Source organism: Triticum dicoccoides, chromosome 1B (genome assembly GCF_002162155.2).
Source record: "Triticum dicoccoides isolate Atlit2015 ecotype Zavitan chromosome 1B, WEW_v2.0, whole genome shotgun sequence".
Lineage (NCBI taxonomy): Eukaryota > Viridiplantae > Streptophyta > Magnoliopsida > Poales > Poaceae > Triticum > Triticum dicoccoides.
This window is the reverse complement of record NC_041381.1, coordinates 384,678,878-384,690,570: the sequence shown is the minus strand read 5'-3', so window position 1 is coordinate 384,690,570 and position 11,693 is coordinate 384,678,878.

The following is an 11,693-nucleotide window of genomic DNA, read 5'->3' as shown; positions in this document are numbered from 1 at the left end:
CCTCATTGCCATCGCTTCCGTTGGGTGTGTCCACCATGTATATGTCGTATAATGAGGTGGCTGTCCAGCGCCCTCTGGGCGGTGGTTCCTGTTCTTCTCCTGCATCGCTGTCCATACCGTCGATGTCTTCGGAGTCGAAGTCGAGCACGTCGGTTAAATCATCGACGGTGGCTATTAAGTGGGTGGTGGGTGGGGAACGAATTTCTTCGTCGTCCACTTCCCACTCAAGCCAGACATAGTTCGGCCAAGAGTCTCCAGATAGAGAGAGAGACCTCAATGAATTTAACACGTCGCCCAAGGGTGAGTGCTGAAAGATATCCGCGGAGGTAAACTCCATGATCGGTGCCCAAATCAGATTCGATAGGCACGAACTCACGCGGTTCGGAACCTATGGCCGGAGATGAGTCTGAGGGTCCGATGACATAGATCTCTTTGGAGGTGAAGTCTGTGTTCGGCTCCAGCACCGATGAATGTGCGGCCTCTGTGACGGGGTTCATCCACCCGTCTTCGGATGGCATGATCTGCTCTGGATTAAGGGTTGGGGCAGCCGCAGATGCGATCTCCTGAACACCGTCCGACGGCAGATCTAAGGCATGCCCTTCGTGACTGTTCAGCGCACCTGACATGGGCTCGATTCCGTCAAAGATCAAGTCTCCACGGATGGCAGCGGTGTTGTTCAAGCTTCCAAACCTGACCTGAGACCCGGGGGCGTAGCTATCGATCTGCTCCAGATGGCCAAGCGAGTTGACCCGCAGTACGAAGCTGCCGAATACGAAGATCTGTTCGGGGAGGAAAACCTCACCCTGGACCGCATCATTGTATATGATTGAAGGAGCCATTGAGCCTTATCGTGATAACACAGTGGAACTCTCAATGAAAGCACCAATGTCGGTGTCAAAACCGGCGGATCTCAGGTAGGGGGTCCCGAACTGTGCGTCTAAGGCTAATGGTAACATGAGGCGAGGGACACGATGTTTACCCAGGTTCGGGCCCTCTCGATGGAGGTAATACCCTACTTCCTGCTTGATTGATCTTGATGATATGAGTATTACAAGAGTCGATCTACCACGAGATCGTAGAGGCTAAACCCTAGAAGCTAGCCTATGATTATGATTGTTGTTGTCCTACGGACTAAACCCTTCGGATTATATAGACACCGGAGGGGGCTAGGGTTACACAGAGTCGGTTATAGAGAAAGAAATCTACATATCCGAATTGCTAAGCTCGCCTTCCACGCAAAGGAGAATCCAACCCGGACACGGGACGAAGTCTTAAATCTTGTATCTTCATAGTCCAACAGTCCGGCCAAATTATATAGTACGGCTGTCCGAGGACCCCTTAATCCAAGACTCCCTCAGTGACCCCCCACCCGGATCTGAGGAACCGGTAGAATCTTCGGTGGACCGCACGAGCGATCTCTTGGACGTCATCCTGGATGAGATCATCTTGCATCTCCCCGCCAAGGATTGCTGCCGCACACAAGTCCTGTCAACTCGGTGGCGCCCTCTACGGCGCACCGCGCCCCTCAATCTCGACTGTCGTCAGATATCTGCCCTTCCTGAATTTGATCTCCTCATAGCCACCATCTCCTCTCACTAGTAGGGCCCAGTTCAACGCCTCTCCATCCCGACACGCTACCTGCTGTCCATACCTGGCACGATGAACCCTTGGCTAACATCCCCTAAATTTGGAAAACTGCGACAGTTTGAGTTCTACCATTACCACGAAAGTTTCATACCATGAACACACCAAGAATTGGCGCCCACACCACCATTGTCCATCTTGCGGTTTTCCTCCTATCTCCACACCGCCACCTTCACCCAGTGCCATCTACTAGATGATCTGGTACAAATGCTTCAACTCCCACTACTAAAAAAACTTTCGCTTGTGGTGGTTTATCTGTTGGAGGCCTCACTACACAACATCAACCACTCCAGTTGCCCTACCCTGGAGCGCTTGCTGATTGTTTTGGGAATAGAAATCCCTATCAGTTGCTTGCAAATAAAGTCGCCTCACCTTAAAAGCATTGGAATTTGTTTTGAAGGACAGCAACTCATCATCGAAGATGCCCCTTCACTTCAAAGGTTGCTCCTTGATAATTGTTATAAACCTTCGCAAATAACTGTCGTCTCTGCGCCCAAACTAGAGACCTTGGGTGTAACTCGTGATCCATTTAATGATCACAGGAAGTTGGTGTTTGGCTCCTCACTTTTTTAGGTACCTTATATTATCAGCTACACATTTGTAATCATAAGCAGCATTTTTCATTTGTGCGCATAAGTTTTATATCATCTTGGAGTACACTTTGTGTACTAATATTATGTTATATGATCAATGAAGAGTTCTCCATTGATAGCCTATCAATGCTGCTAGATTTTATCAAGATCTTATATATCCGAATGCTTAGTTTTGATCTGAACATAATTATTGTTTTTCTGTGGTGCTTTCGATCTCTGGAGATTTATATAGAGAGGTTATGATTTCATGCACATTGAAAGCCCGTATATATTGTGCTAGAACTAGCCGTTCAGCTCTCGTTCTTTCGACATACTCTTTTTTCAGCCCTTAACGTTTTTCAATCTTCATGTCTACTTAGGCACAACCACATGGAGCAAACCATATAACCAAGCGGTGGCGTAATAAGCACCGGGATTTTCTCAGTTGTCATGACATTCGTTTGAGGACAATAACGATGGAAGGATATGCATCCAATCAGGCAAACAAAAGCTTTGTCACATTCTTCCTGTTGAGTGTGAGGTTACTATTGTCCATGAGGCTTAAGTTTTACCGCAAGAGATTTCTCACGGACGGACACGGTGAACAGCAAAAAAAAAAGAAGTTTCAGGTGGACAAATGGGCTTCTAAACGTGCTCGGCTTCTATTTACAACAAGTTGTAGTCATCCTGAAATATATTTTTTTGCACAGAATGTTGATTTTATGGATCAGACCGATCCATTTGTTTGTGACTGCGAAAATGAGTGGTTGGGTTAGATGTTGCTGCCATGTTCAATCCGGGTTTTGTCTAAAAATTTGATGAACAATTAATCCTTGGGCTTTCTGTACCATTTGTAAGCTTGAGTTGCATTTTGTTGCCCTCGTACTCCCCTCCAGCTGCCACTACACTACCGCATCTTCCACGGCTGATGTTCATTCCCGTCCGAGGCCTCGCCGTCGTTCTCCGCCTTGGTTCACTCGCTGTGCCCGCCGCCGTCTGGCGTTGTCAACATGGTCAACAACTAAGAGGAATCAGGAGATGACTGTACGTGGAGAGGCTGACAGTAGGGACCCACCAGGGTCATTGAATTACGCAAGCAGGTGCCTCGTTATTACAAGCCAAAAAAATACTTCCTCCTAATTGTTTGACAACAAGTTCCCATGCCATCGTCAATGTAGTCAATAAACGAGAAAATTACATAACGAGAGGATAACACCAATGACCCAGCAGCTCGCCCAGTTTTTTTAGTTTTAGAGACGGAGCTCAGCTGCGTGCTGTGCAGGGGCTGTGGCCCGTCTAGCCCACGCTTACACTTTTATTTAAGCACATGACGAGCCCAGTAGATATATTTTTGCTTTCTGAAAATGGCTAGCCCATTTTTTTGGAGAATACTAAAACCAAGGCCTACTTGCTTTTCTCAACCCTACTGGGCTGCAAATCTTTCAAGATGAGGAGGGATGTAAGTAGTAAGAAATGGGCTTCCCCAGAAAATGGGCTATAAGTTGTAAGAAATGGGCTATAAATTTTTTAACCAAAGCCAACCGACAATTACATTAAAATATCATTTTTTTTTCTGGATTTCTCTACTCTCTACTCTTATAAAAACCAAAGCCAGCTGGAATTACATTAAAATATCATCTTTTCTCCCACAAGATAAACTACTCATACAAATGCATCTTCATGTTCCATGCAACAAATGGGCATCTTGCTAGTTAAGATTTTAAATTTTATTCATTTTTTGCGGAGAATTGTTTTGAATTTTATTTTGATATAATTTTGTAATTTATTTTTAACATGACTCGAAATTTCATGGTTAAAAGAGTTTAGACCCCACCGAAATATGCAAAATTTCGTTGAATTTTATAGCAGTGCCCAGAATATATGGTTTGTAATGCTAACAAAAAGAATATGGGCTTCAAATATCCTTAAGAATTAGCAAATGGGCTGTAAATTATTGAAAATAATGGCTAATGGGCTGTATGCGGGTTTCCACAGATTTGGAGGATGACTTCTGGGCCACTAGGTTGACGATGATGTTGTCCTAAAAAAATTTGACGCGTACGCAAGGCTTTGTCAACTTAATCAACATAGAGCAGTGACTGTTGGATGTCCATCCAATAGCCGCCGTGCTTCTTCAATCTCTGATCTTCCTGCTCAAGCCGCCCAAACCAGCGCCGGTGGGACTGCCTGCTCCCTCCTCTCGTGGCTGGTTGTGCTGCCGCCAGGCCATCCCTCTACCCATCCACACATCCTGTTATTTTCTAGCGATGTCAGCCTCACCCTACAGCCGACCAGCCAGCGCTCGTAGTCCCCTCAGCGTGGGCATCCGCTGCGGTGGCTTCACCAACTCCGGGTCATTCCCTTCCTAGGCCTCGCCCTCGTCCACCACATTTGTGCTCTTGGCGCGGCAAGGTCAACATGGTCACCAAACAACAACCATCAAAAGAGGCTGACAGTAGGGGCCCACACAAGGAAATGCCTCCTTATTACATGCAAAATAATGATTCCTCCACCTGACAACTGGGACCCACCGGAAGGGCCTCTTTATTTCGTGAAAAAAACATTCCCCCCGCTATCAGCTCGGACCCACCAGCTATATCTTTGCACGCAAGGAAGTGCCTCCTTATTACGCACAAAAAATGAATACTCCCCTGCTAGCTGGGACCCATCATAGTGGGAAGCTGACTTGTGGGCCTACTAAGTTGACGGGGATGGTGGGCTTTGTCAACTTAGTCAATATGAAGGATTCTAGCTCCAGTGACCGTACGATGTCCATCCAACGGATGTAGTGCTTCTTCAACCTCTTGTCTTCTTGCTCCAGCCACCCAAAGCAGCGTTGGCCGGGCCGCATGCTCCTGCCTTTCGTGTCCGGCTGTGCTGCCACGGAGGCCTCACCGCCCCCTACTATTCCCTTGCTGGCGAGGCTCTGCGGCGATGGCAGCCTCACACCGCAACCGAACCAGTGAACCCTCGTACTCCTCTACGAGTGGGCATCCACTGCCGCGTCTTCCTCGGCTCCATGTCGTCCCCTTCCTAGGCCTCATCGTCGTCCACCGCCTTGGTTCTCTCGACGCGGCCTGGTTAATGTGGTCAAGGAACGACTTCCATTTGGAAGAGTGTTGTACGTGGAGAGGCTAGCAGCTGGGTCCACGACCGCAGCAAGGAAGTGCCTCCTTATTACGTGGAAAATAATGATTCCTCCACCTGACAGCAGGGACCCACCGGACGGGCCACTGCATTTCACGAAAAAAATGTTTCCTCCCTGACTATTAGAACCCACCAGCTACATCTTTGCACGCAAGGAAGTGCGTCCATATTACGGGAAAAAATGATTCGCCCCTGACTGCTGGGACCCACCAGCTACATCTTCGCACGCAAGGAAGTGCCTGACAGTCGGGACCCACCTGGTCGAAGCATACGTAGCATTGTCATTCTGGTCGCGAACATGTACGTACATACTAGTCGATGTAGAGGCGCGCACATGTCGTAGTAGAGGCGCGCACGTGTCATAGTAGAGGCGCGCATGAAGCATGTACACGTACGTACAGCGGCCAGGGTGCAAGAAAGAAAATACGGCCATGTGCATACATATAGGCGGGGTCTTAAACACCTACTCGCGCATACGTACGGCCAGGGCTCGTGTACATGGCTGGGTCGAAACGGAGAAACTGCGTCATCGTCGTGTTCATGGGGAGGCAACGGAATGCGTCGTGCTCATCAAGAGGCAACAGAATGCGTGTTGTTCATCGGGAGCCAATCATCTTAGATAGAATAACCCATGGAAATGAGGCCTGGCATACCGCAGAACAAAGGAAACGGCCTTGTGTTCGACCGGCCAGGGTCGAAACGGGATCCTGTTCATTGGGAGGGGTCTAGCGTACCACAAAACGAAGGAAACAGACTTCTGTTGGACCTCCTATGGTCGAAACGGGGTCCTATTGATCGGGAGGGGTGTGGCGTACCGCAAAACGGAGGAAACGGACTTGTGTTGGAGCGCTATTGTTGAAATGGGGGTCCTGTTTATCAGGAGGGGTGTGGCGTACCGCAAAACGGGACTCCACGGGATACTGTTCATCTCCATCGTCGACCTCCTCCAGCCTCCACGGGCTATTGTTCATCCACAGTCGACCTCCTCTAGCCTCCACCTGCGACTGTTCATCCACGGGCTCTTGTTCATCTAGCCTCCACCGCGCGCTCCTCCACCGACTACTGTTCAACAAGCCCTCTCCACGGTGGAGGAGCGCGCGGTGGAGGCTACTGTTCATCTAGCCCTCCACAGGCTACTGTTCATCTAGCCCTCCATCGGCTACTGTTCAACCAGCCCTCCACGGGGTCCTATTCATCCAGCCCTCCACGGGGTCCTGTTTATCCACCCCCAACCGGCTCGATCGATCGGGGTCATGTTCATCCAGCGGCAACACCACGGAGACCTGTTCATCCAACCCCCCACCGGGAACTGTTCACCCAAACCCCCGTCCCCAACAAGGCTCACTGTTCATCCAGAGTCAGCATCGATCGGCTTCAGTTAGCAACAGTAGCAAAGGAATCGCTCGATCGGGTTCAGTTAACAGCCATCGATCGATCACTCGAGTTCAGTAATGCGTAGCCTGCAGTGCAATCACTCAGGTCCAGTTAGGCGACGCCTCTCTCGGGTTCAGTTACAGCCCAACGCCTCGCACCCACGCGCGTACAAGTATCACAGAAATGCGCATCGCTCAGCCCCCGACCACCCATTGTAACTGGGAACTCCCCGATATTTTCCTTGCCCTCGTTTCGACCATGGTTTTTTCTGTCATGCACGGCCCAAAGAATGTCATGCAGCTGCATCTCCGGCCCGCCCATGACGAAAAGCCCATTTTCTGTCATGATTTTTTGTCATAGAAGTAGGAGCCCACCACATCTATGATGATATCGGGTTTTGTCACAATTATCATCATAGAAGTGTCATAAGCATGACAAAAAAAATTGTTCGGCCCAAAATGTCAAGGATGTGTCTTTTTTTTGTAATGATGTGCATATTCACTACTGCAGGATGCTGCTAATGCGATAGTACGATCAGAGACCCATCGATGAAGCACTGTACGATGCAATAATCACAAACGATGGTGTGAAAAACCATCAAAAAAGTAGCAAAACATTTGCGATGGTGGAGACATCAAACATGGTTCAGATTTTAGTTACGTGTGTGATGCTGGGCATATGGTTGATCCAGCAGAATTGTTTGCGATGAGCAAGAACAACAGAAACGGGCAGCCATATATCAATGTGTGTGCGATATACGACATACAGTTCCCTCCGATGAACTATGTGCTATTAGGGAATGCAACAGAAATGGTCAACCAGATCAAGGTGTGTGTGATATACGACATACAGTTCACTCGAACAAACTGTTTTCGATTAGGCAAGAGAACGGAAACGGTTCATGTTAACAAGATGTGTGTGATATGCGGCATTTGCGATCGGCCAAAAGAACACAAACAATTCGTGTAAACCAGATGTGTGTGATACACAGCAAACAGCCCACTCGGATGAACATTTTACGATGAGAAATTATAACACAGGCGATTACTATAGTAAGTTCCTGTGTGATTCTGTTTGTACAAAAAACTTTGTAAAATGCAAACTAGTTTCTTGCGGTGACTAGGAGTATTGCCCACGATGCGTCTGCGAGTACTCATGTACAATGATTAGTAAGTTACACATAATGAACGGCCGCAAGGGTGATATGTTGATCATGGAGTCCGAGAAGACCGTCGTTGGAAGGTCGCCGGCTTAGCTTTTTAGCCTATATTTTATTATAATTATATGCATAAGTACGTTGTGAGTGTTCTGTGCCTTGCCGCATGTGGCATTTTAAAATATCCTGAATATGTAAGAACATTATTAACCGTTGCCATTGTAAATTTTCCTCAACGGCGAGCAGAGCGCGCGCAGGGACACCATGGACCCACAAAAAAGTAGGGACGCCACGGCGAGCAACCACGTGGTCAACCTTCTGGCACCCCGTGGGAGACGCGACGGTGCATCCATAGGCCACGATGGTGATATAATGACCATGTGTGATAGTGGGCAGACATGTACACATACATCCGAGAACAAGGGCCCATGTTTCAGGATTCCGATGCATGGCATATGGTTGATCAAAAAGAACTGTTTGCGAAGAGGTGGAACAATAGAAACGGGGCTTTGTACGCCTAGAACCATCAATAAATTTTGAGTTTGTTTCTCGACACATTGCAGATTACAATGCAATAAGTAATTGCAAATCTGTTCACACCAATCAAACTAATATGTGTTCACACTTAGCACCGGGCTATAAAACTACCCACTCGAAAATTACTTCACAGTTCCTCTTCTCATCACCCACAAAACTGGTCTTTCCTGTCAAGTCGTTCCGCCATGACTGGTAGGAGGATTTTCGTGTGGGCATATTGTAAGTGCATCTAGTGCCACCCCTAGTTGGTTTTGTAGTATTGACGATAAACCTGGTTGAGGGACTAATGTGTTTGTGAGAATTGCAGGATAACAAAGGTAGTAGTCCCTCTTTGATTCGGTTACCTACCAGAGATGACCCCTAAAAATGTGTGAAGACATTGAAGACAATGGTGGTCTGTGAAGATATTCACATTGAAGACTATGACATGAGAAGACATTGAGTGAAGACTATGGAGCGCGAAGACTTAGTTGTTTTGTTGTTTCCTTTTCTTCTTTGTTGAGTCATAGGAACCACCGCATTGTTAAGTTGGGTCCAAGTGAACAAAGTCATTGTGACTAAAGTGATGCTCAACCAAATCCTATGTCTTCGAGCGAAGACAATGAGAGCAAATCTTATCAAGAGTCGGATAAGTCGGCTTTACTTGTAGCCCAAGTCAAGCTGCCGCGTGTGTTTGAAATCTGACCGTTGCGACACATGTCTGTTCCTTAGTGACCCAGGGTCATTCCGGACAAATCTGGTCGGGTTGCCCAGTGGCTATAAATAGCCCACCCCCTACACCATAAATTGGTGGCTGCTCAGAGTTAGATACGACTTTTGTCGTTTGAGAGCAACCCACCTCCGAAGCCTTTGAGAGAGAGAATCCTTGCGAGGACAAAGCCCAAACAACCCAGAGCCCAAAGAGTGTTTGACATCACTGAAGTCTTTCTGTCCGCGTGATCTGAAGACTTGTTACACTTGAGGACTGTGAATCCCCCAGCCGGTTAGGCGTCGCATTCTGAGCATCCAAGAGGCATTGTGGATTGCCGGTGAACAAAGTATGCGAAGGTTTGGAAGTCTACCTCAAAGACTTACCAGAGTGATTGGGCGGGGACTGAATGTCCTTAGCTCAATGGGAATAAGGTGAAGACACGGTCTTCTGAGTTGAATCTCAACCTCCCTAACCAGACGTATAGCTGTCACAACAACTAGAACTGGTCGAACAAATCCCTGTCCCTCTAAAGCCACTGGCTCCATCTCTTACTTCCCTTTACTTACCGTTGGTCTTTGTGAAGTCATTGACTGCTTGCATTATCTGTTTGACTTCACTGTGTGACTATCTGTTCTGATTGGCTTCATACTATCTTCCATCCTGATCCTTTCTACCTAGCTGCTAATAGTCTTTGTGCTTTCACTTCATTGAATACTTGACTATGGCTTGTCTAGTGTAGTCTACCTTCCGCTGCATACGAATAGTGTTGTTTCTACTGTTTGTCTTTGAAACTCCCATGTTTTGAAGACGTTCATAAAAATCGCCTATTCACCCCCCCCCCTCTAGTCGATAACTAGCCCTTTCAATTGGTATCAGAGAAAGGTACTCCCTTGTTCTGTGTGATTCGGTTTAACCACCTGGAGTTCTAGCTATGTCGACTGCAGGGATAATCAAGGTCTCTGCTGCGTTCCCCATCTTTGATGGCACTAAATATCCCTACTGGAAGAATAGGATGCGCATGCATCTTGAAGCCGTTGATGTCGATCTGTGGTATGTCGTCAAGAACGGCGTTCCCAAGACTCGTGAAGGTGTCACCCCCGCTGATGTGAAAAAGTTCATTCAACTGGACTCTACCACCAAGAACATCATCTGTGGTCATCTAACCAAAGGGCAGAATGGCCGTGTGAGCGCTCTGGAAATGTCAAAGCTAGTCTGGGACTGGCTCTCCAAGGTCAATGAAGGCGTCTCAACTCAGCGAGATCAACGAATCAGTACTCTTAGCAACCTCTTCAACCGCTTCAAAAGACACGACAACGAGAACGTCTAGCTCACGTTTGATCGCCTCACTGATATCACAAATGAGCTCCGTGCGCTCGGTGCAACTGACATTACGAAGCATGAAATAGTGAAGACACTGCTGAGATCTCTTGACAGCTCATTTGATACCCTAGCCTCGATGATACAAGAACGCCCTGATTTCAAGACATTCGATTCGTCTGACATACTTGAGAGGCTCAACACACATGAGTACCAGCTATCTGAGAAACAAGATATCTATGGCCCCAACTATGGCCGAACTCGCGCTTTGAAGGCAAAGGCTGCTGCTTCCTCATTTAGAGAAGAATCTGACTGCAGTTCCGGTGATCCTGAAGACATTGGAAAGGAGCTTGCTATGCTTGTGAAGAAGTTCCAGAAATTCACTAGGAAGAAAAGCTTCAGAAAGTCTTTGCGATCCACCTCAAGGGATGATGAAGCTTCCACCCATGATAGCAAGAAAAGAACCTATCACAAGTGCAAGAAACCTGGCCACTACATCTCTGAATGTCCACAGTGGGACAATGAGAAGAAGAAGAAGAAGAAGAAGAAGATCAAAGAATATGATTCTGATGACAAGAAGAAGAAGAAATCCTCAAAGTATTCTTCAAAATCTTCCTCCAAGTCTTCATCACACAAGAAGAGCTCATCAGGCAAGGCATGTGCTTTTGTTGGCATGGAAATGGATTCAGAGGAGGAGTCTGCTTCGGAGGAGTTGGTGGAGTCTGAGGAAGAGTCCGACTCTGGTGTCGCAAGTCTGGCTCTAGCTACTGCTTACGTTGCCAAGTCCATCTTCAACACTGAAGACAATGGCTCCGTCACCAACGCTGATGACGAGAACGACTCGACTCCCACCTACTGCTTCATGGCACGTGGTGCCAAGGCTATGACACCTCGTGCTTCAGAATGGATTATGGACAGTGGATGCACTAATCACATGACTGGCGATCGAAGTCTTTTGATGGATTCAACGCTACGCACATCAAACAAGAGCCACATCACATTTGTTGACACTGGTAAAAGCAAGGTATTGGGTCTAGGTAGAGTTGCAATATCAAGGGATCAGCACATGGATAAAGTGATGCTTGTTTAATCCCTTGGTTTCAACTTAATGTATGTCTTAATGCTTTGTGACTTAAACATGATTGTGCTGTTTGGAAAATATCACTGCCTTGTACTAATGGAATCTGACAAGTCTCTAGTCTTTGAAGGATATCAAAAAGATGATCTGTATATGGTAGATTTCTCAGCAGGACCA